The 21,505-nt window shown below is 42.2% G+C and overlaps 1 long non-coding RNA gene across 1 annotated transcript in view; it reads left to right on the top strand.

Annotated features, from left to right (window-relative positions):
• Nucleotides 1-3,140: 3,140 nt before the first annotated feature.
• The window catches only part of LOC125331810, a 43,203-nt gene continuing 24,838 nt past the window's right edge, over nt 3,141-21,505 (top strand). The window contains exons 1-2 of the long non-coding RNA XR_007206206.1: nt 3,141-3,542; nt 18,737-18,923. This is a non-coding gene — a long non-coding RNA (uncharacterized LOC125331810). The remainder of the gene's footprint in view (nt 3,543-18,736; nt 18,924-21,505) is intronic.

The raw sequence follows: 21,505 nt of genomic DNA, 5'->3' as shown, positions 1-21,505 counted from the left end.
TCCAGCTGCTGCTGCTTCCACCTCTGGCTGGGCTCTGGCTGAGGCAGGAGGCTGGGCTGCCTGCTCTTCTGCCCTTGCACTGCTCTTCTGCCCTTGCACTGCTCTTCTGCCCTTGCACTGCTCTTCCCACTGGGACTCGCTCTGACCCAGTGGAGCAGGAATCAGAATCTCTTCTTAAAGTATTATGTTGCTGTCAGATTTATCTGAACCATGCTGAGGCAATTTTAACGCACTTACTCTTAACACAAGACTTTAAGTTATTTTTCTACTTAGAGAGTTTAGCCTGGGAGACAGCAGTGTGTTCTGAAGTTCCCAGATCCATTAAGAGACCTTCTTTTATTTGACTTCTAGTGAAAGCAGTTTTGCTTTAGTTCAATATGTTTGAAATGGTGTGACAGCATATGCAACACTAAGCTTTGAAAAGTCACAGAGCTGGATGTCATCAACCTAGAAATGACAAATCACATCATGCTGATAAACAGCATCACCTGGAGGAAGGGTGGTGTAGTGACGTGACGCTGCACTAGACCTGATCAAGAACCCTAAGGGATCCTATAAATAATGTCTGTAGGGGGCTGGAGACGGCTCTCTGATGCAGACAGGCATTGGTTTGTTATACTAAGGCTTTGGTCCAGGCAAAGCAGTGCCAGTCTGGCCTGTGGAACACTGCAAAGGGCACATGAGGATATTAGACCTTACAGTCAACACTATTAACTGCAGCCCTCTGATAACCACTGCTAAAACGCCACCAGATTGACTACATTACTAAATCATTAAAAAGCTCTGATGAGCTGTTTGTGTGCTACGACAGCACTGATATCTCACAAGATTTCCCAGTAGGGATGACTCGTCACTACAGAACAGTCTGAATAAGCCTCTGTTCTATCTTTAGTCGCCAATACACAGAGCAAGGATTTAATGACCTGCTCGAATAATGTGGGTGGTATAAATATGTATTTAAATATGTTTATTAGGTCCTCTTAGGCTGGTTTTGCATCTTTCTAATGTTTAGTTCCAGGGGAGTGCATTTCCTGAGAGCTATGTAATCACAACAGGAAATACTAAGGAATTGCTGGGAATACTGACAGGGTTAATGTAAAGCATATCACCTTGAGATCTGGACTGAGGACCCTCTTACAAAGCAGCCTGAGATGATTTGAAATGGCCATAATGAGAAAATAAATTTTAAAAAGGGGGGGGTGGGGGAAAGAAAGGAAAAAAGAAATATTAAAAAAGAAAAACAACAAATGAATCAAATATTTCCTCTCGCTGCTCATTTGGTTCTGACAGATGAAATTACCTGTGTTATCATCTCCAATACTTGCATGACTGGCCAGGTAATATATAGAGGAAATAGCAAATGTGGGAGAATTAGTGAGAAGTGGTTGAAGAGTCATCTCAGCAACTAAACAAGGAAGAATTATGCTGAAGGTGTTCAGCATTTTCAGACAGAGGGATGTGTATGTTTAATGAACTTGTTGCTGTGGTATTATTTACAGCTATCTGAGTGCTACCAAATGTTTACATTTATTTGAAATTCTTTCTGCATCCAAGTAAAGGTGCAGATCTAACATTTTTATGGGCTCTCTCTGGGGCTGACCAATACAACAGAGCAGACAAGGAATAATTATTGTAGACATACTCCAAACAGTGCACTGAGCAGGTTATTACTATGAGATGCCTAAAAATAGAATCCCAGAACTTGCCTGAAGAGCTCCTGTCTATGCTGAAGAAGAATGGATGTGCCACTTAGAGCCTATTATTTAATGAGAAAGGCAATGTTGACACAAACTGAATTGCTTTAAAGTAAGGTCAGTCATTTTTCATAAAGAGAAAGCCTCGTGTTTCTACCAGTCAACAGTTCCCACTGGTGACCTGATTAGGCTGACATAGATACAGGGATGGAAGAAATTATTCCACTATATTTAAACACAGATATGCTTCTGGTTTTCAGTTGAGCTGAGCTGAACAAATATTAGCTTGGAATGATCTGAAACTGAAACATTTCAATAAATGGAATATTTTTTTTTGGGCTGAATGAAGAAATATATCCAACCGCGAGTAAATTGAAATTTCAACTGCTCTTAATAAAAGCAAGAGGCTGTAGTCATAAAATGGAAATCGCTGAAGTCAAGCTCTAATTTGGAAGGCAGTTCTGCTTGAAACTATTTTTCTTTTATTTATTATGAATAAACCTTTCATAAGGAAAAATCCTTCAGTCCTATATTTCAAAAATAAGTGCATGTATTTTGAGTGGAAAAGCGGAGTCTGTGTTGCTCGTTCAGTTCTTCCCAGTTGCAAAATGCTGTTCTTGGTGGAGGTGACAGCGAACTCTTTCTGAACAAGTTTCATTTTGGAGCAGAATGTCTCCTCATGTAACAAATCACCTGCTCCCTTGTTATTTAATCTTTCAGAATTTGTCAAGACTAGAGTCTTGAAGTTGAGAAATAAATTATAAAGTTGAGTGGAGGTGATGTTACTGCACCTTTCTCATCCTTGCTGCTTGTGGGGCTGTTCCTCATTCTTTTCCTCACCCTCAGTGTCAGGCACCGCTTTCCCCTTTCTTAAGTATAATTTTGGAGGAACAAAGTGAAGGGAAAAGTAGTTTGTTACCTGAGCCATGAGAAGGTATTTCTGATGGTCGCCTGGAAGAACAGAAGCAGAATCATGGGGGGAGAGAGAAGCAGAGCCTTCTCTATGTTGTCAGCGTCAATGGGAGAGCCAGTTCTGAGTCAGAACTGAGCAATGTGACCCAAAAAGCTGTTGTTGGAGACTGGAGAGGAGAGCTGTGACAGGACATAACCAGTCTGGTTCAGGAATGAGGAGATGCAGGAAGGAAGATGTGAGGACTGAGGAGATGTTCAAAATGATAAGTGTGTGGTACCTTGGGCTCCCCTGACGAGTCCCCTCAGGTGCACTGCGCCGTGGCCAGGGCTGCACAGCATGGACGGCACTGGGAAGGAATGAGAATTGTGTGCACCTAGAAAAAATGGAGTCAATACTTGCTGAGTTTTGGGAGGATCAGTCGAGTCTCCCTCACAGCCTACTCAGGTGTCTCTTGTCTGTGGCATCATTACTTCTCATGAGCCTTGGCCTTTTATCATTTGTTTCCTTTTCTTTTGGCAGACTATCAGTTTATGAAGGAAAGCTGGCAAATGCAGTGTGATCCAATGCAGACTGACCTGTGCTCTTTCATCAGATCTGAGAGATGGTGCCAACTTCACCTCCTGTGTGTGCCAAAGCCCTGTGACATCTCTTTATCTGCCCCTGTTACAAACTTACATCTGCAGACTTTTCCAGCAGAAGTCAGGCTATCTGGGGATAATGGACAGAGCACTCACAGTAATTGCCTCTTCTCACTATTCATGGGGGCACAAGAAATCACAGAGCAGCTTTTCAAAAGGATTTGGACCCTGACATCATCACCTTGGGGCCACATCACTGAAGGATTTTCCTGAAGTAGCCAGAAATATTTCCTGGGGAGCCTGTGGTTTGAAAATTTCCAGTCTGATGAAGTAGAAGAAATTGGAGAACTAGTCATGGTAAGAAAAATTAGTTCCTGCACTTATATTGTTGTTGCCTTAAATTGTTTACATGTTTATTATTTTTCTGTTGCTGGCTACATTGAATATCAACTCTTCTACATTTTTTGGCAAGTCTCTTAATCTGTGGCAAACAATAACTTTTCCATTTTCTCCTTATCTGTAACAATTATCATTGGAAAGTCCTTTGCACTGAGGAAGTAAGAGAGAATTTCATGTTTTCCATATTCTAATTAATAGCTTGATGAATTATCCCAGAGAAGAAATAGTTGCTGTAATTGGTCTAGAACTAATGAAAGAGGAGCTCTGATGAAACATATTGATATTTACCATAGTCTGCCTACAGAAGCAATTTTTTTCCTTCTTTTTTTTTTTCTTTAAATTCAAATTAATCTGTGGTAGTAAATACTAAATGCTCACCACTTAGAGAGAGGGGGATTTGTCACAGAGCAGTGGCATTGTGGCATTTGTAGGGACTTTTCCATCACTAAGGGATAATGGGTTTAATGATGGTGTGAACAGATTGCTAAGTGCTGTGGTGAGCTTTCTGGGCTGGAGGGAGGAAGTTGGAGTCTGGCAATGTCAGCAGGTACCTGGCAAGAAAACACGGTTGGTTTCTATACCAAATGTCATGACTTTTTTGTTTTGTCTTCATTTTTCTTGTGGGCTCTTGTTCTGAGCAGCAGTTTTATTGCACAGTGCTGTTGTATCACACTGGAGCTGTTCATTGTGGCCTGAAAGGCTCTCTGCCCACTCAGGGCTGCAACACAGGGTGGTGTCAGTGCTTTCACACAGCTAAAGTGCACACCACAGCCTCTTAGCTGCTTTATTCTGTGTCTCCTGCTAGATGTGGTGTATCTGTGGATGGCAAAGTGGGCACATTTTATTTTCAAGACTCCTGTGTATGAATCTAGTGCAATTAAAATTGTTAAACATAATTAACAATTCTGTAGCGTTGTTGTCTGATGCTGTGAAACAAACAGCTGGTCCCATTTTCGACCACAAGCTTCAATAAGTCTCAGATAAATAACTCCTTGGTTGACCTGTGAAATGGGAAGGTGTCCAGATCCCCTTGCTCTGCCACCTTCTGAGGTGAAGACAGAGACCCAAAATCCAACAAAAGTCCCCAGACAGCTTGTCAGCACTGCAGGAGTTAGGGTGCTTGTGAAATGCAGGTTTTGACAGTACCAGAGGTTACTTATACCAAATTTACACTCGTTTAAAATGTGTGATGAATGAGATTCTGAATTAAAAAACATTTCTCTGAAGTTGTGGCTACTTAGCGGAGCCCTCAGACAATGTTTGTGGTAGAGGGTTTAAAGAGGTCCAAGCACTTCACTAGGACATGATGAGACACCATCAGGAGAACTGGAAGGCTGATGGGGATTTAACTGAATGCACTTCCTTTTCTTTTAAATTTATGGTATGTAAGACACTTATTAGAATATGCAATTAACCTTGAGTTTCTAAAATTGTGATGTATTTCTTTCCTTGGAATACAATTCCAAATGAACTGCTGGCATAACTTCAGAAATGTCCTTGAGGTATTTAATACATATTAATTTAACAGGTGATTTTATATACAGGTGGAGTGCCATATAAATACCCATTCTTGGTTATAAATATTAGATTTAATCTCGGTAAGGACACTTAAAATAAAAGTGAAATATAGGTAGGCGTCAATTCCCAGGTCACCTAATTAAGTGGCATCCTTGCTTTGTAATTTTTATTGTGCTAAACAAGGAATGTGTGTACTAATTAAGATGACTAATAGTTATGTTCAATCTAATTATAGCACTGCCAGGAGGCACTATAATAATTAAGGGTCTGTCAATGTTTTTACTACAAAATCTTGGCATTAGCGGTGTACAGCTGAGCTATACTGTACTTGCTGCCTTATGATGTGGTAGAAGATTTCACACTGCATGTGCTGTCTTGATTTGAATTACATTTGTTTACTTGAAAGGTATCTTTTTCTTGGTGTTTGAGATAGAAGGTTCAAAGTAAATATAGTGTTTATTGGTTTTGAAGCACACACAAGCAAACTTCAAAAGTTTACGTCACCGCTTGTTCAATTTGCATAAATATCAATATTTGGTTGTTTATTCGAGTGGAATCTCCTGTGTTAGCCGAACTGAACAGGAAATCCAGCAGGAGTAAGATCTGAGCAGAGCTTTGGGTTCAGTATTTTTATCTGAGATGGCTCAGACTGGCATAAATGGGAGGATGTGCTCTTCATTTTATACACACAGGAGGCAATGCCCTTGTCTTTCCTGGGGCAGAAATGGGAACAAGGATGTAAAACATACCTGGCACTCACCTGGGCCCTGCTGCTCCACTGGGTGTAGGTGTAAGGCACAGGATGGGATGTTTTGAAATGGAATTCCTCCAAATCAGTATTTATTGCCATGTTCTATCCTGAATGGAGAAGCTCGTTGTTAGGATTAACTATTTCCTATTAACTTTCTTGGTTGTTGTCTACTGAGGACTCTAAAAATTGACAGAGATGAAATAGATTTGGTGAAGGATGGTAAATATGGATACAGAGCAATGTATTTAGAAAATAATAGCCTTTCTTTATTGAGACAGTGATATATCTCGTGAGAAATCTGTTTAAAACTATTATTACACATGCTGAAAAAATTATTTTGGTTCTGGCTGCTGTACAACTGGAGAACAGCAGAAATGTACCAAGTCTTCTCAAAAATGAATGTGAGAGAGATGAGTTTCTTTTGGTTGGTTTGTGTCAATTTTGATATGGTGAAAGGCGGGACAGGTTGGACAAATCCCACTTTCAAATAACCTAAACCAATGTTCCTTGGTACACCCGTGGCAGAGCTGTGTTCTCTCTCTAACAAGAATGACATTTTTCACCTGAATTTTCAGTGTAGTCATTGTACAAATGGGTGACAGAAACAATGATTGTCAGGTATGCCCTGGTGTGCATCAGTCCTGCTTATGCTGGAAAAATTATCCACGAGGTAACACTGCTCCAAATGAACAGTGTCTGTAAATACCAGGGGACTCATTAGCAGCCATGTCTGGGCAATCAGCAGTTTAAATCGTGGCAGTGGTGAGGGAGGACGTTTCACAGGATGAAACATCCACAGGATATTTCATGAGCTGCCAGAGCAAGGGAGAGACAGTGGGGCTGAGGCATGAGTGTTCTCCTCTGGGCTGAGACGCTCAGCACAGTCACAAGATCAGTAGTAGGGGTTGCTTTTTCTCACTGAAATGCTCACCCGGAGCATTGCCAGTGCCAGAATCTGTGGAGGGGCCAGCTTGGTTTGTTTTGTGTTGGGGTCCCTCCCCTGCCGTGTAGCCCTGGGAGAGGGGCCCTGAGGGCACAGACACGGGGCTTCCCTGCCCCTGCTCAGCCTCGTTCCCATTGGTTGGTTTGTGTTCCCTGCGCGGGCAGAAGGACCCTTGGTCCCGTGACTGGGACAGTTCCTGGGCAGAGCTCCGGCCATGCGGCTGGAGAAATAAACATCTCTGAAAACATCTAGCAAGAATCTGTCTGTCCATATATATTTCCTTTCCACGGGACTCCTGGTTTGATATATGCGTGTTGCAGGATCCCCACTGCAACAGTTTTGTGCTTCTGGCCTCGCTGGCTGAGGCCAAGCACCTTCACTCAACCAGCAGTGCTCAGAGCACTCCCTGAGGGGCCTGTCTGCCTCCTGCCCCTTCTCCCAGAGCTCCTCCCAGAGGCCCAGGTTCAGATCTGAGTCCACAGACTCCCCACACAACTCATCCCATCCAGTGAGCATCTCTGGCTGCTGCTCACTTGAAGGGATTGTTTTAAATCATGCTCTCTTTTATAGCTTCCTCCTTCTCCAGATTGAAGCCCCCCTCAAAGAAAGCAAAAGCAGCTCGTCAGCCTCAGCTGCTTCCCTGTTCCAGGTGTGGTGGTACCTGGTTATTGGCTGAGCAAATATTCCTGATGCCCAGTGTTTACTTTGCATCATCATACAAACAGACCCTTTTCCTCCACCCTCTCAGAGGTCAAAAAAAAGTTGACAGTTGGTGTTTAATATTATCTTTTGTACGCTGCTTGCTAGAAGATTCGCCACCCCTGCGAGTGTCAGGTGTTTCATTCAAGAGACCACTGAGACAGTCAATGAAGAGAGAAATAATGCAATATAAGGAAAAGCCTCTTAAAATGAGCTTGGAAATTCACTAACAGCCTGTGTTGTGTTTTGGAGTGTCTGGTGCTGCACAAAGGAAAAACATACAGTCTTAAGAAAAGGTCTGCTTAAACATGAACTCTGTAACACATTCTGAATGTGTTTTTTTTAATGTAAGAGCAAGGAATTGGAGGGGTTTTTTTACAATACTATCTAAATAAGCAAATGGAATAAAGTCTTCCAGCACTTCATTGTCAATATTTCACTTCTCAGCTATAGGACTGGATGCATCTCCTAAGTCTTCACTAACTTTGATTTTCTCACATCAGCTGTGTACATTTGCAACCTGATAGACTCATGGATTATGGAACTTTTTGCTTAAGGGGTTCAAATTCGACTTGAACTTTGTCATACTCACAGGTTTATTTGGTGCTGGCAGTGCACCAAAACCACAGCAAAGGAGAGTGGCCAAGTAGCTGAGGGACTGTGCCAAGAGGTCTGAGCAGCAGGTGAGGAGCATTTCTCTGATGTGTCTCCAAAGAAAAATTCAGTCATTGGACATCCTGCTTGGATCTTTCAAAGAGATTATTCTGATGGTTTCGAATGGGAGGCTCAGGAGTTTGAGCAGTAGGAGTTTTCACAGCCTGTCTTGGTGATGATCACTCCTGAATTTCATTTGACATGTCTCACAATTAAGTATAACACAGCTGTGAGAATGTAGGTCAGCGGTCTCTTTATTCTAAGTATGATTTGTTTTCAAGGGGAAAAAAGCCCAAACAACTTTAAAGGAACTGAGAGAGAACAAAGAGCAGAAAAATTACTTCAAAACAAACTTTTAATGAAGCCTTCTGCTACACACTTAAAGAAGAGGGATTGTGTTTCCTGGAGCACTATTTACATAGCTGAATTACCTTTATGTGCTGCCACTTTATTCTGAGCCTCCCCTGGTTATTGTGACTTTGCTATGTGCCACAGCCTCTTAAGAATCTGCTGGGAAAATAGGTCCCCAGGCTGTGAGTTAGAGACCACAGGGCTGCAGATTTGGTCTTTTTTAAAGTAGGGGTCTCTGCAGCATTAATAGTCCAGCTTTTATAGTAACTCCAGCTGCCAGCCCATCTGCACCACCCATCTTTGATGCCCCCATAAAATCCTCGTGCCCTGGCACAGCCGTCCCTGGATTCTGTGCTGGGATAGAGCAGGAAGGGTTCTTCTCTACCTGGGGGAGTGTGAGGGTGTGAGAGCAGTGCTGGATTCCCCAGGGCAGCTGCTCATCACACACACACCTGAGTCAGCAGAAATGGCCTGGTTTAGGAGGTGTTGAATTTAAATTTCAGTTTCTTCCTTCTGCTAAGACCAGAATTACCCTGGAGGCACACAGCTGATTGTTTTTCCCTTACAGCAGCACAAGCCAACACAGAATGACCATAATGGAAGACATGAAAATGCTAAACATTAATATTTAGCATGTAGCAGCCTGAATTAAGGACCCTTTATGTAAAACAAGACACAGAACAAAAGCACATTCCTGCGAAAACTCCTGTACTGATGGTGGGAGAAACAAAAGATGACTGAGGCAGCAGTAAGACAAGGATTATTCCAATAACCAGCAGCCACAGCACACCAGCTGCCCAGAATCATAGCAGAAACATTTTTGGGTGGTTTGACAGCAACTTCCAACCGTTTGCTTCCCCAAAAAGCCACGTGTTTGCATCTTAATCATTACTTGGTCTGTTCTTTCATTCAAAGGATATCAAGGTATTGAGTGTAGAAATTAACCTCAGTGTGCATTTCCCTGGTGCCTGGCTTGATACCAGAAAGAGATTAGAGATGAATAAGCATGTTGTGAGGGAGAAAAACTAGCGTGAAATTGAATTTCCGTCTTTTGTGGGGTTTACAACACCCCTTCCCCCAAGTAAACCATGCTTGTTTTAAAACAAGGTGAGAAATATATGTGTAACCGATAGAAAATAGCATTCAGACAGCTAATTACTTGATTGATTGCAACTGAGATGGATTGGCACTGAGATGGATTAATTGATTTTCCTGCGTTTGGCAGGAGCCAGGTCTGTCGGAACAATTCTGACCACTTCACAAACGTTTGCCCTCTTGCTGTCAGGTATAATTTTCCTTCCTATACAGATGGGGAAAACCCAGCCGTCAAGGATGAGTTATTTGCCCCAAGTGAAACATCCTGCCAAAAGCAGATGTGGGTTATTGCTGCATCTCAGCACAGAAATGCCACAAGGAGCCCTGTGCCTTAGTGACCTGAGTTTTGATTTCATAGCTTTGTTTTGGGGATGTAGGGCCAGGTTACACTGAGGTGTTTGCAGAGCACAGGGTATAGTTCTACAAATGCTGTCTCCATAGGAGAGAAGCTTACAGCCATTTTCCTAATTCACAGCAGTCACTGATAAAGTATCATGAATCCCAAAACACAATGAGATGTAGCCAGTCTTTTCAACTTTGAACAAATATATAACTAGTTTGGGAATCAGAGGTTTCTCCCACCTCTATTTATTATCTTTCATGTCCTCTCCTAACTCTGACAAAAAGATTAAAATAGATGGCCTTATAAAAGCCTTACAACACTAAAGACCTATTGTCCTGGCCAGTAGGGTTTACCTTATTCATCAGATGGGGCCATTATTATTATCAGCAACATCAAATACAAATACATCCACTAAGAGTCTCATCTCTGCCTTTCTTTACTCTCCTTCTTCCATTTTGGGCTGAGGTATTAATACAAAAATGACAAGTGGGAAATCAATGTCAGATATAAAAAGTGTTTATTATCCATGAGAAACCGAGTACTGCATTTCCTGCAGTGTCAGCGGTGATTGATGAGGCTGACAGAGGAACATCACCTTGTTTTGACAAGTTTGATAGAGCCTTTGACTTGATATTTTTTTCCTGATGGATATAATGGAAACAGGTGTGGCAGGCAGAGTGTGTATAGGGGTTTTTTTTGGTACATTTACTGTCTGCTGAGAAATCCTGATCTTTGCAAAGAAAAACCTTTGAGTAGCAAGCTTCTCTCCAGCTTCCCCTGCAATAGCTTTACACAGATTCACTTCTGCAGTATCATTTCCTATCCTTCCATGCCAATGACACTCTCCCTTCTCTCAGCCAGTACACAGTGGTAAAATCAATTGTTGTTTTACTACTTTTATGATCCCTGATTTTTTTACAAATTTTAATTGAGGACAGCCCCTCATTCATTTATGCTCCATCCCATTACCTTCTCTTATAGCCTGTCTCTCCAAGTAAAGTTGTAGGCTGGTCTGCTGGATTCAGGGTTATTAGTGTCAGTAAAAATTAAACAGTGAGCACTTGGTTTCACACACTCCAGCTGTTCCTGGACATCTCTACGTTCTAAGTGCTTCTGAATGGTACAAGGAAAAGAAAACCAGTCCAGTTAAATCAGGCTTTGTTTAAAGCAAGGGATAAAATGAGACAGGATTACAGAATTACCTTTTAAATTGAACACTTACCTCTTTTTTTAAAAGCTAGATTTAAATATTAGAAGCAAAAGGCCAAGTCCTGCTAAAGCCTGACAACACACAGTGCTTAGGGTGAGGGTGTAAGAGTCTATGTTTATTAAATGTTTGATGTGCTGCCAGGTTGGTGGGGTTAATTCACCCCCAGATGAAAAGACAGTTTACAAACCTGAAAGTTAACATGGTCATTGAAATGCTGAGAGAAAGAGCAGCCATGTCTGGAGACAGGGACAGAGCTACTTCTCATGACTGTGCTGTGTTTTAAACGTTAGAAAAGCCAAACCTCTGTGAAGGTTTCTTATGTGTTCTGTGGTTGTGGAAAGGTGTCTGCCTTGAGCTCCAAGTCACTTCTTTTTATGGAATGATCCAGCCAGAGGAAGCCAGGAATTGCCACTTGGAGGCAGCTGTCTTGTCACCAGGACTTTGGGCTACTGGGTCAATGTCTTTGGGATTTTGCTGCAGACCTGATATAGAGGCATCCAGCTGCATAGTTGGAAAGGGAAATCACCCTTCCCTAACCCAAGACAAGGTGCTTTGGAGTGAGGGCTCCCACAAGAGTTAATGGCACAAAGCACACTGGTGTTCAACAGTGTCTTTGAAAGCATCTGTATTTCTGAAATGTCATGTTGGCAGCATTAATGTAACAGTTTGAAGGTTCTCTGGGTTTCTTTGGTGGTCAAATGACCACAGCTACATCCTCCATAGGCAATGCACTGCAGGCTTGTATTCAGGCTTGCTCTGCCTGTCTTTGGAGCTGGGTGATTTCAGAGTTTGTGGTGAGTGCTGTATAGTTCTGAGGAATGGAAGAACTGGGAAGTTGAACCAACCTGGTTCAAAGTAGCATAATGAATTAGAGATTTCTACAAAGATCTGAAACTCCACAATTTAAATTTCTGTCTGGTTTGGTTTGAACAGCTCTAAATAAAACTAATTCAGAAGAAGTGTCTTTACTGATTTAAAAAAGAAATCAAAATAACAATGTAACATCAGATGCATCATTAACTTTTGTCATTTGCTTCTGAAGAAAATAACACATTTTTCCCTGAGATAAATCAATTATTTTATCATGTGTGAACTCTGCCAGAGATAGAGTATCTGTCATGTATGTGAATTCATGAAGCACCTGTTGATTTTGTTTGCCAATAACAATGCCTCTGGGCTCTACAAATACCTATTCTTCAAGTCTCTGCAGCTCAGCATGTCTGGCTGTAGCTCCCTGCTACTACTGCATCCAGAATCCAGAAATCTCAGTGCTGACATAGTGATCATTGATACTCTTATCTTTAAAAAAAGGAATAAGCAGTACAAATGAAACAGGGAGGGTGAGTGAGGTAATACCGTGTCTCTGTTGTTTCACAAAGGGCAAGACAGAGATGTCTGCTCTGTGAGCTCGGGTCAGCAGCTAAAACTTGTTCACAGAATTCAAATGGAAATTTTTGAATTTCTAGGAAGTCAAAAAGTTAAATGGTACAGCCTGGCTTTCAGACTGGGGAGGCAGCTCCAGGGGATGAGGCATAACATCTTTCTTTTTTAATTTAAGAAATGAGTACACTTCATGTTAGCAACTTGCGGTTTTCTCAAGAGTTAATTTTTCTCCCCTCATTTTCCCTTGGGTTTATTCCAAGTTATCTTAATCACAGGCTAAAAAGTAATTAAAAAATACAGATCTTTAGATCCATCCCTCAGAATGGCTCAGAAGGGAGTATGTGGGTCAGGGGAATGTTGGCTCTGGAGCCTCATCAGACTGTGACAAAATAAATTATTCCACCATTTGTGAGAGCAGAATATGAGGTTTGACATAGTGAAAACTGTAGCTCCTTCTGTGCCTGAGATGTTACATATAACAGTGGTTGTGAAACATCCCCCAGAGGTGTTTGTGCAGCTGTTTTATACCACGAGTTTTCTTTATAGACACTTTAACAGGCATGCAGGAGCAGCTGATATAGCTGTGCCACGAGGAAGGTGTCAGGGAGGGAAAATCATGTTTTTGTCCTGCAAATGTTCAGGAACTAAAAGCAAAAAAAACCTCAAACCAAAAAAACCCCAATGTGATCTCAAGCCCCTTGGCTGAGGATTTGAGCTAACAGCCTGGCTGAGTGTTTGAGTGTGGAGGCTCTGAGCAGAGCCATTGCTCTGCACCAGAAGGGTCTTTTCAAGGTGATCTGTCCAAACTGGTAAATTGGGACAAAACGTGGCAGGTGAGCAATACCCTGTGCGTGTAACAGAAGTCCAGAATGTGACTTAAAACATTTCCGTTCACTGCTGAGAAGTGCTGGTTTGCAAGAGGAGCACTAATGTGTGTAAGAGGGCAGGGCATTTCAGGATCTCTTAGTTCTGCCTGTTTTTGTCATCCACAGATTTGGCTTCTGCTAGTGGGAAATACCTTTTTCTCTGAAAACAGAGCAGATGCTCACCTGTAGCTAGAAGAACAAAACAAAACCATGTATGAGTGTACAGACATTGACTCTAGGCTGGCTCAGCAGAGTTGCAGCTCCAAGAAGAGCCCAGCCAGCAGCCAGGTTCCCCTGGAGAGGGTTATCCTTTGAGCTCTGAATCCCCCATGGCTGTTCACCCATGGGCCGGAGACACAGAAACACCCCCTTCCACCACTCTGCTCCCCCTGCCACAGCCCAGCCACTTGTTGAAAATATTCCTTTCTACCATGCTTTCCTCCTGTGACATCCCCCTGAGCTGTGAAGACAGGCCAATACAGATTATACATTCAGACTTGGTGCTTATGGATCAGATATCCCAGAAGTGCCCCAGTGTGGCCTGAGGATGTGGCATTTCTGGAGAGATGGTGCCTTCCCATTGTCTTTGGAGAGAGACTTGTGTGGGAGCAACAGCCTTTTATTAGGAACAGAACCCAGATCTGTCTGCCCAGTCCACCCCAGGAGAAGATGTGTTTGGGAGATACAGTCACTGTGTGGTAGATGGGTTTTCTCCCTCCCCAAGGCAGAATGTCACACTTGCAAGAGCTGCAGTTGTCCCAGAGCCCTGGTAGCTGTGGATTTTGCTGGGCTATGCCAGGAGGCAAGGGTGGCTCCTTGAATCACAGAAAATGTCCCACATGCAAAGCTGCATTACTTGGACTGTACTAGCAGTGGGAAAGATCGTGAAGTTGATGCCCACGAGGATTTTTGAAAGGATAAAGTGAAGCCCACTATAATACCAGTAATACAGATAATGCTTTCCTGTTCTGCAATTCTGAGCATGATTTAATTTTCCATCGTGGTGGCAATATGATCCAGGGGCTCTGCGATCCTCAGGGATCCTGCACTGGGTATTCTTTGGCAGATGTGGCAGTGGGAGTTCTTGGGACCCCACAGTGCCAGCTGCTGGGAGCTGTCTCTGAATCAAAGAGCACAATGCCCGTGTCTCTGGTGTTCTCCTGCAGTCACCTTGTGCCAGTCTTGGCTATTCCGAGGGTGCAGGGATGGGGCAGAGGGAGAGGCCTCAGCTGTAACCCACCTGGCTCCAAATACTTGCACTCCTCTGCCACCCCCACACAGCAACTGAAGGGTTTTTCAGGATTCCTGACTAAATAACACCCAGGCTCAACTGTAGCTTGTCTAGAAACGACCCCCAAATCATCCTTTCTGTGCAACAGGAAGACAGATCTCAGCACTGCTCTCCTTATTCCATTCTCCATGACCATTTAACTGAGGTAATCTCTAAACACCTGCTCAATGCTTACAGGAAGAGTCATTTAAGTGCTGTCTTTACATTAAAAAGAAGTTATTTTCTCTTTGCAACCCAGGAATCCTGTGAGGGAATGGTCTGAGCTGGGAAGCTACTGATCCCTGTTCTATTCCCCTACTCTTCCCAGTGACATCTACATAAAAAGTCTCAAGAAATAACATGTACACAGCGCTTTGACTTTGCCTGCTTTGAAAACTCCTTTCAATCATCTGTCAAATGAGTAATAATATTTCTACATCTTCAGCAGTTCAGAGGTGTTAATTCAGATTATGATACAGCTGCAGGGCTCTGGATTAGCAGCTTCCCCGGGCAGTGGATTTGCAATTGGACTGTAAAGCTGTATCCAGTATGGCTTAACTGGAGAAGGCTGGTCAGACAGCTGACTTAGAGCTCTTCCCGAAAAATGAAACAGCTGGGGGAGTGTGGGGGAGAAAGTTCATCCAGGCACTGTGGCTGACTCTGTGCTGCAGGTCTGTAGTTCCCTGGGAAGCAGCAGTATAGTTGGTCAAACTGTAATTACAGCTAGAATGAGGTGTTTTGTTCAAATAAATTAAATGCTTCAGAATAAAACCCCAAAAAACAACTCTTTCAACTCTCCTGTGCAGATACTGTTTTTTCAAAATGGAGTTTTAGTTCATTAGCACTTTTTTTCAGGGAGCCAAGCTTTCTTACTAGGTGAGATGCTGAACAAGTTACTGGCCTCCAAGGAGCACAGGCTGATAATTATGCTATCTGATCTGAGATATTTCACATGTTAAGGCTGTTCCAAATTACTGTTTTCCATATAAACCAAGTGGAAGCTGTTCCTCTTCCTGAGTGACTGGCCTGTGTTGTGACATTGTTTTGTCTTATGGCAGGAAAGAATTCTGTTGGTTGACTATTGAGTAAATGCACAGCACAGTAAAGTGACTTGAGCAACAAAGGTGACAAAAGATAACTGAAATGACACAATGAATAATAAAACCAGATGCTCTCCATGGCTGATGGCCTCAGTGACATAGCTGCCTGCTTTCTCCATGGCATTAAATGATTAATTCTAAAGTCTAATAGTTCCGTAAGTGCCAAAACGAATTAAAGAAGAAAAAGTCCAATTAAAATCCCAAATAAAATAACTGGAATTTTTTTAATTACTGGGATGTTTGTCACAGCCTTCTGACTTGGACTCTGTTCTAGCTGCCCCCAAATTAGCAGGCAGAGAAACTGTTTGGGTTTGGAGCTGGTAACACGCAGAAGGTCTGGCCACCGAGAGGGTGAGGACAGTTCCAGAACAAGTTGTGCCTGGGAAGAGAGACAGCTATGACAGTGGGCTCCAGGAAGCCTAGGACTGGGTGAAAATGATCTTTTAGAGTTTTTGTTGTTAAATATAACTGTGAGTAACACAACAATTGCCTTCATAATTTTTCCTGCAGAAATGAGGCATGTTGAACTGCTTCCAGGTAGCAGATGGTAAAGGATCCCACTCTCATGTTGGCTAGATTTGCAACTGGCTGGAAAGCAGCTTTTCTTCTGTGTTGTGGGATCTGTCATGGGAATTCTCAGACAGAAAATAAAAGGTACTGAAATTAAAAGACTAGTAAACATTTTCCATTATTCTTGGATGGGGAGGTAGATCCTGCCTCAGCAAACTGCTGCAGCCCACTGCTGCTCAGAAAAACACTCACTATTTACCTCCACATTTGCAGATTGGAGCTGTGAATTCAAATGTCCTTTTCATAACTTTCTGGGGGTTTTTTTTAAGTTGGCTGTTGACAAGAAGTCTTTCTTTACAGGCAGAGTTCAAAGTAAGATAGGAATATATCAGTATTTCCTGTCTGTTATCAAGGGGATCACTTCCAGCTGATGGTCCTTCCACTATTTATCGGTGATTGATCTCAGTGACCCATCTTCTTGAGTCAGCCAAGCTAGAGCCAATGAGAGAGATAAAAATAGTAGCTCCCAGTGTTTCTGCTTGTCTCTATGAAATATGTCATTATCTGAGCTGTGGCAAAGTAAATGCTGCTGACTGTTCTGTGCTTTGTATACTTGACTTTCACTGTCCATGGCCAGTGAGAGCATTTCCCAGTAAAAGATGTGACTGATCCTGCTTTTCTTGGCAGTCAGTTTGTCTAAGAGGTGTTTCGGTTTGGGGTTTGCAGTTCTCTTAACTGCGCCTCAGCCATGGTGCTGGCAACCCTGTGGTGTTGACTGGTACTGGTGATACAGCAAAGGTAACAGCCAAGGCAGTTGGCAGGGTTTTGGGGGTGATGGCAAAGCGCTTATGATTTTAAATGGCAAAATGTGTAAAGTGCCTATGACTCCATAAAGATGCTGAAAGAATAAATAAAATAAATTGGACCATCTGGCACTCACAACTTTCTATGCAGCCTTAGCCAGCAGTTCGTAGGAAATTAAAACATGGTAATATTGTCTCTCTCTCAATGGTTGTTAAGAGTGATCATTGTGAAACACATGTAAACATTGAACTGGAATTTTTGGAAACAGCAGTGTATGCAGAATTGGCAGAAAATCACAGTGCTCTGGGGATCAGAATAACTGGAAGGAGAGCACCAGCAAGCCTGGAAAGCCTCTTGGATCTGCAGGATGAGTAATGGCTCTTGTGGAATTGCTGGCTGCCCGTGCCAAGACGCTGACAGGCTGAAGGGCTGCTGGAGATATGGCACTGCTCAAAGCCATCTCATTCCTTGCAGTCTGAGGGCTCTGATAGGGCTGAGTGACACAAAACTCCATTTCCAGCTCGCTGCTTGCCATCCTGCCCTCATCCTTCAGAAGGGCCAGTTGTCAGAGGCTTGTAGAGGCTGCTGTGAGGAACAGGCTCTGCTGAGTGTGTTCACGAATTCTTATTGTTTCCTAAGTGCTAATGAGTAAATCATGGAGAGAGCTTGTAGGAACAGGCATCTTATTTAGCAATTTATAACCTATTGACCGCTGGGTTTAGTTGATTTGAAATTACAATGCTCCTCTCCTCCGAGTCTCATATTTTAAATTCTTGGCTTATGTACAATGGATCTCAAATGTTTTCTTCTATTTGAACCTTCTAATAACTTTTTTTTTTTTAAATCATAAATGTCAGTTTTAAGATTGAAGAGGAAAACATAGTAATTGGAAATCTTTATTAAGCTCTAGTGCTTGATGTATTCATCTCCTTGTTCAAGTACATGGAACTTGGGAAAAGTGGAAAAGAAAGCCTAAAAGAATGCTGTGCTGAATATTTCTAATTTTTTTGTCATCTTCTTGTGACATAAATTGGGGATGAAAGGGACAACCCTGAGCTTCTAGTCTGTCTGTGTGTAGCAGATTGGGATAAAAAGAAAACTTAATAATTTTTTAATCTGAACATCAGCTTGTGATACAATGCCTACCTCAAAATAGATCAGCATATCGATGCTGGATTTACCCTTACCTGGCGCTATTTGACTGGGAATATAAAACAAAAGATCCAGCTCTCATTTTAAAGTGGACAGCCATAAGGAGCTCAAGTCACAGGATCAGAGGAAGAGGCTGAGAGACAGAGTAGCTTGAACCCCTGTGGTGGAAATTAGAGGCAAAATTCACTTTGTGCCTATGCATACCAATGGAATGGATTGGTTTTGCTCCCTTGCGGTGGAGTTGTGGCACATGCTTGCACATCAGTGGCATGTATAGAGAGAAAGAGGTTTTATTTGCTTCCTTTCTTTTATCTTTTTAAAGGTGACAGTTGTGACTGAGACTTGTAAAAGGGCCATATCCCTACCCCGGACCCCTTTTGCACTTTGTGACGTGGTGGAAACCTTTCCTCCTCCCAGGCCCTAACGGTGCAGGATCCAGAAATGCTTCTCAGTGCTAATAAACTGTTACTGAATTTCACGTATTCAAGTGTTTCATGTTGCAGTTCTAAAGAAAACCCTTTAAAGTATGATGAAAGCAACACAAGTCAAGCTGATACTGGCAGCTGAAATCCCTGACATCGGGCCATGAGCACAGGCAGAACAGAGGAGAGCCAAGCTTTCATCCTGCAGTTCCTTATCTTGGGAGAAGAAGTGGTCGATATCCAGTGGTTTTAATAAATTAATCTTCAGGTAAGACTAATTTCATCTAGCTACTACTGCCTGGGAGTGAGCTATGTGGTGTTAGCCACATTCAGTAGCCACCTGAGAGAGGCAGGGATCTCCAGAGACCCCTTGGTTCCACCTTGTTACACACCTGTTGTTAAGTGAGCTGAGAGGAGTCAATTCATCATCCTGTGTTCTGAAGACTTAAACTGTTGCTATCACAAGATTTGACTTAATAAGGCTTGTTTGTAGGCAGCATTTGAATGAAAACATTTCATTTAACTTGATAAAAGTAGATGAACATTATTTTTGGGAGGACTTAAAACTGTAGTTTTTGCACACAAAGTTAATTGAAATACTCATTTTGCTGCTCCAAATGAAAATAAAGCCTTGAGTATTTCTCATATGGCAGGTTCTGCTGAAGCTGGTTGTGAGAAATTCCTACCTTCAGAAATTGATGAAGAACCTTTTGAATTTTCAAGTTAATCGGGCTTGATGGTTTCTGTTCCTTTCTCTTTTTGTTTGTTTTTACATTCAGTCTGGTGAGAATTACTGATGGGCAGCGTGCTATTGAAAAGCAGTCAGAGCCAAGGGATGTGAGAGCGAGATGTTTTATTCAGTGTCAGGCTCCTGCCTGCTTGGTTGTGTGCAACACAGGACTGTTGACAGTAGTCAAACAAAAGATTGCACTTTGGCCTTAAAATGTAGAGTGCAACTCTTCAGGAAAAAGATCCTGAATCCTTATTTTTGTAGGCACAACCAGTGGAGGTTTTTTTTCCCAAAGCTAGCAAAGTGGCTAAATTTAGGTCGATTTTTGTGGAGATGGTGGGAAGTGGTGTTATTGTGCCAGTAGCTGCCAAAGCTTTGAGTTGTGTTCCCAACTGCAGGGTGGGCAGAGCCAAATGCGGTGAAGGTTGAAAGCTTTTTATTGTGGGCAAAGCAGCACACTGCCTCCTTCATTTTGATTCAGAAACAGCTGTATTGTTTTAGCTGAAAATTAAAAAAAAAAGAAGCTGCTGGACGCATGTGCCCAGCGTGTAAACTTTCACCCTAGAGCTTGGCAACAGCATAAATAACTGACAAAGGGCCTTATAATGGAAAGAGCTGTGCAACTTCAGTAATGATGACTCTCATCCTTCAGATACATTTAAATGGAAACATCCAATGTCCATTGTTTTACTGGGTTTCTTGCTTGCAGCTGGCATTGTTTCTTTATATAGAAAGAAATGCTGGAGCATTTTGTTGGGCAGAAAAAAGAAATTTCTCTACACTGAGAATTGTGCAACTTGGCAAATGTTGGCAGAAAAGCAAGAGCAACTGTAAAGTAGCCTTTTAAGTTAACTCTGGTTTCTGCATCTCAAGCACAATTTATTTATTATTGTATATTGAGCCGTTCTGGACTTATTTTTGTTTTAACTGCCATATTGCTCCCATAACTTTTGTAGGACATAGATCCTTTACAGCTCCCAGGAAGGGGCCCAGCTTTAGTGGCTGTTTCAGATCTTTCTTTCAGTGAACCAAAACCCAAGTGCTAAAACTGGACCTTCAGTTTCAGCGGCAAAAATGGATCGCTGCACATCACCAGAGACACCTTTCCAGAGCAGATCCTTTTCTTCCCATTCCTCAGTAAGAGTGAGATTGATTGAGGGAGGGTTATCTGTTATATCTGAGAGGAAAGGAAAACAAAGAAGAGCTTGTACATCATTGGCCTGGGCGTGATGGTAACTGCATTTCATGGACAACTTGTTGCTGATATTTTTAATAAGCGTTTTTAAAAAATGCTGGTATGCTATTGAAAACTAGAGCTATTTCTAATTATTAAGATTGCAAGATCAGGTTTCTCATATTTAGCTCTACCTTCTTGCTTTTTCCTGCTTCATTTACAAAAATAAGCTTTACACAGCAAAATTAGAGAGCAAAACACTAATTAATTGTTTGTTTGGGCAAGGCAGGGTTAAAAACCCAGCTCTCTGCATGAACAAAGGCAACTGGATTTTTGATTTAGCAATGTCTGATGCAGGGGATGTTCTTACTCCAAATTCAGTCACCATGGAAACAAAACTTCTCTTTAAGCATGCTGTATCTTTGAAGGAGCAAGAGGTTCTTTTTGGCAGACATTTTTCCATCTTCTTTGTGGATGATGAATACTTCTGGAACGAGCCACTTTCTTCTGTCTCCTCTGAAATGCATTGAGTTTCTACTGTGCAGTAGACAGTGTTGCCCTTGAAACAAAGGCACCACTTCTCAACATGTTTCTGAAATCTCAGGAGGTTTAAGATCTCTTTTTTCCTCCAAAACTATAAAAAACCCGAGAAGATTCACATGGTGTGTTGGTAAGAATTTCTATTAAAAGTTGCTTTGACTCTCAGAGGTAGCACAAGCATCAAGTAATGTGAAAATTGCTATGGTAACTACTTTTATTGTACTCTTAAGTAAAAAGTCGCATAAAACCTGTGCAGACACTAGTGAACAAGTGAAAACCTAGGGCAGAGCTCACAAAAGTACTCTCCACGTTGTCTATCTTATTCCTGGAGTAGGAGCTGTGGGTGCCTGGTGCTGTGCATGGAGGGTGATGACCCAAATGCTCTTGAGTGGCTCTTGATGGTCCT

The sequence above is a fragment of the Corvus hawaiiensis genome, chromosome 11, assembly GCF_020740725.1.
Source record: "Corvus hawaiiensis isolate bCorHaw1 chromosome 11, bCorHaw1.pri.cur, whole genome shotgun sequence".
In the NCBI taxonomy this organism is placed as follows: domain Eukaryota; kingdom Metazoa; phylum Chordata; class Aves; order Passeriformes; family Corvidae; genus Corvus; species Corvus hawaiiensis.
This window is presented reverse-complemented; position numbering and strand designations above follow the sequence as displayed.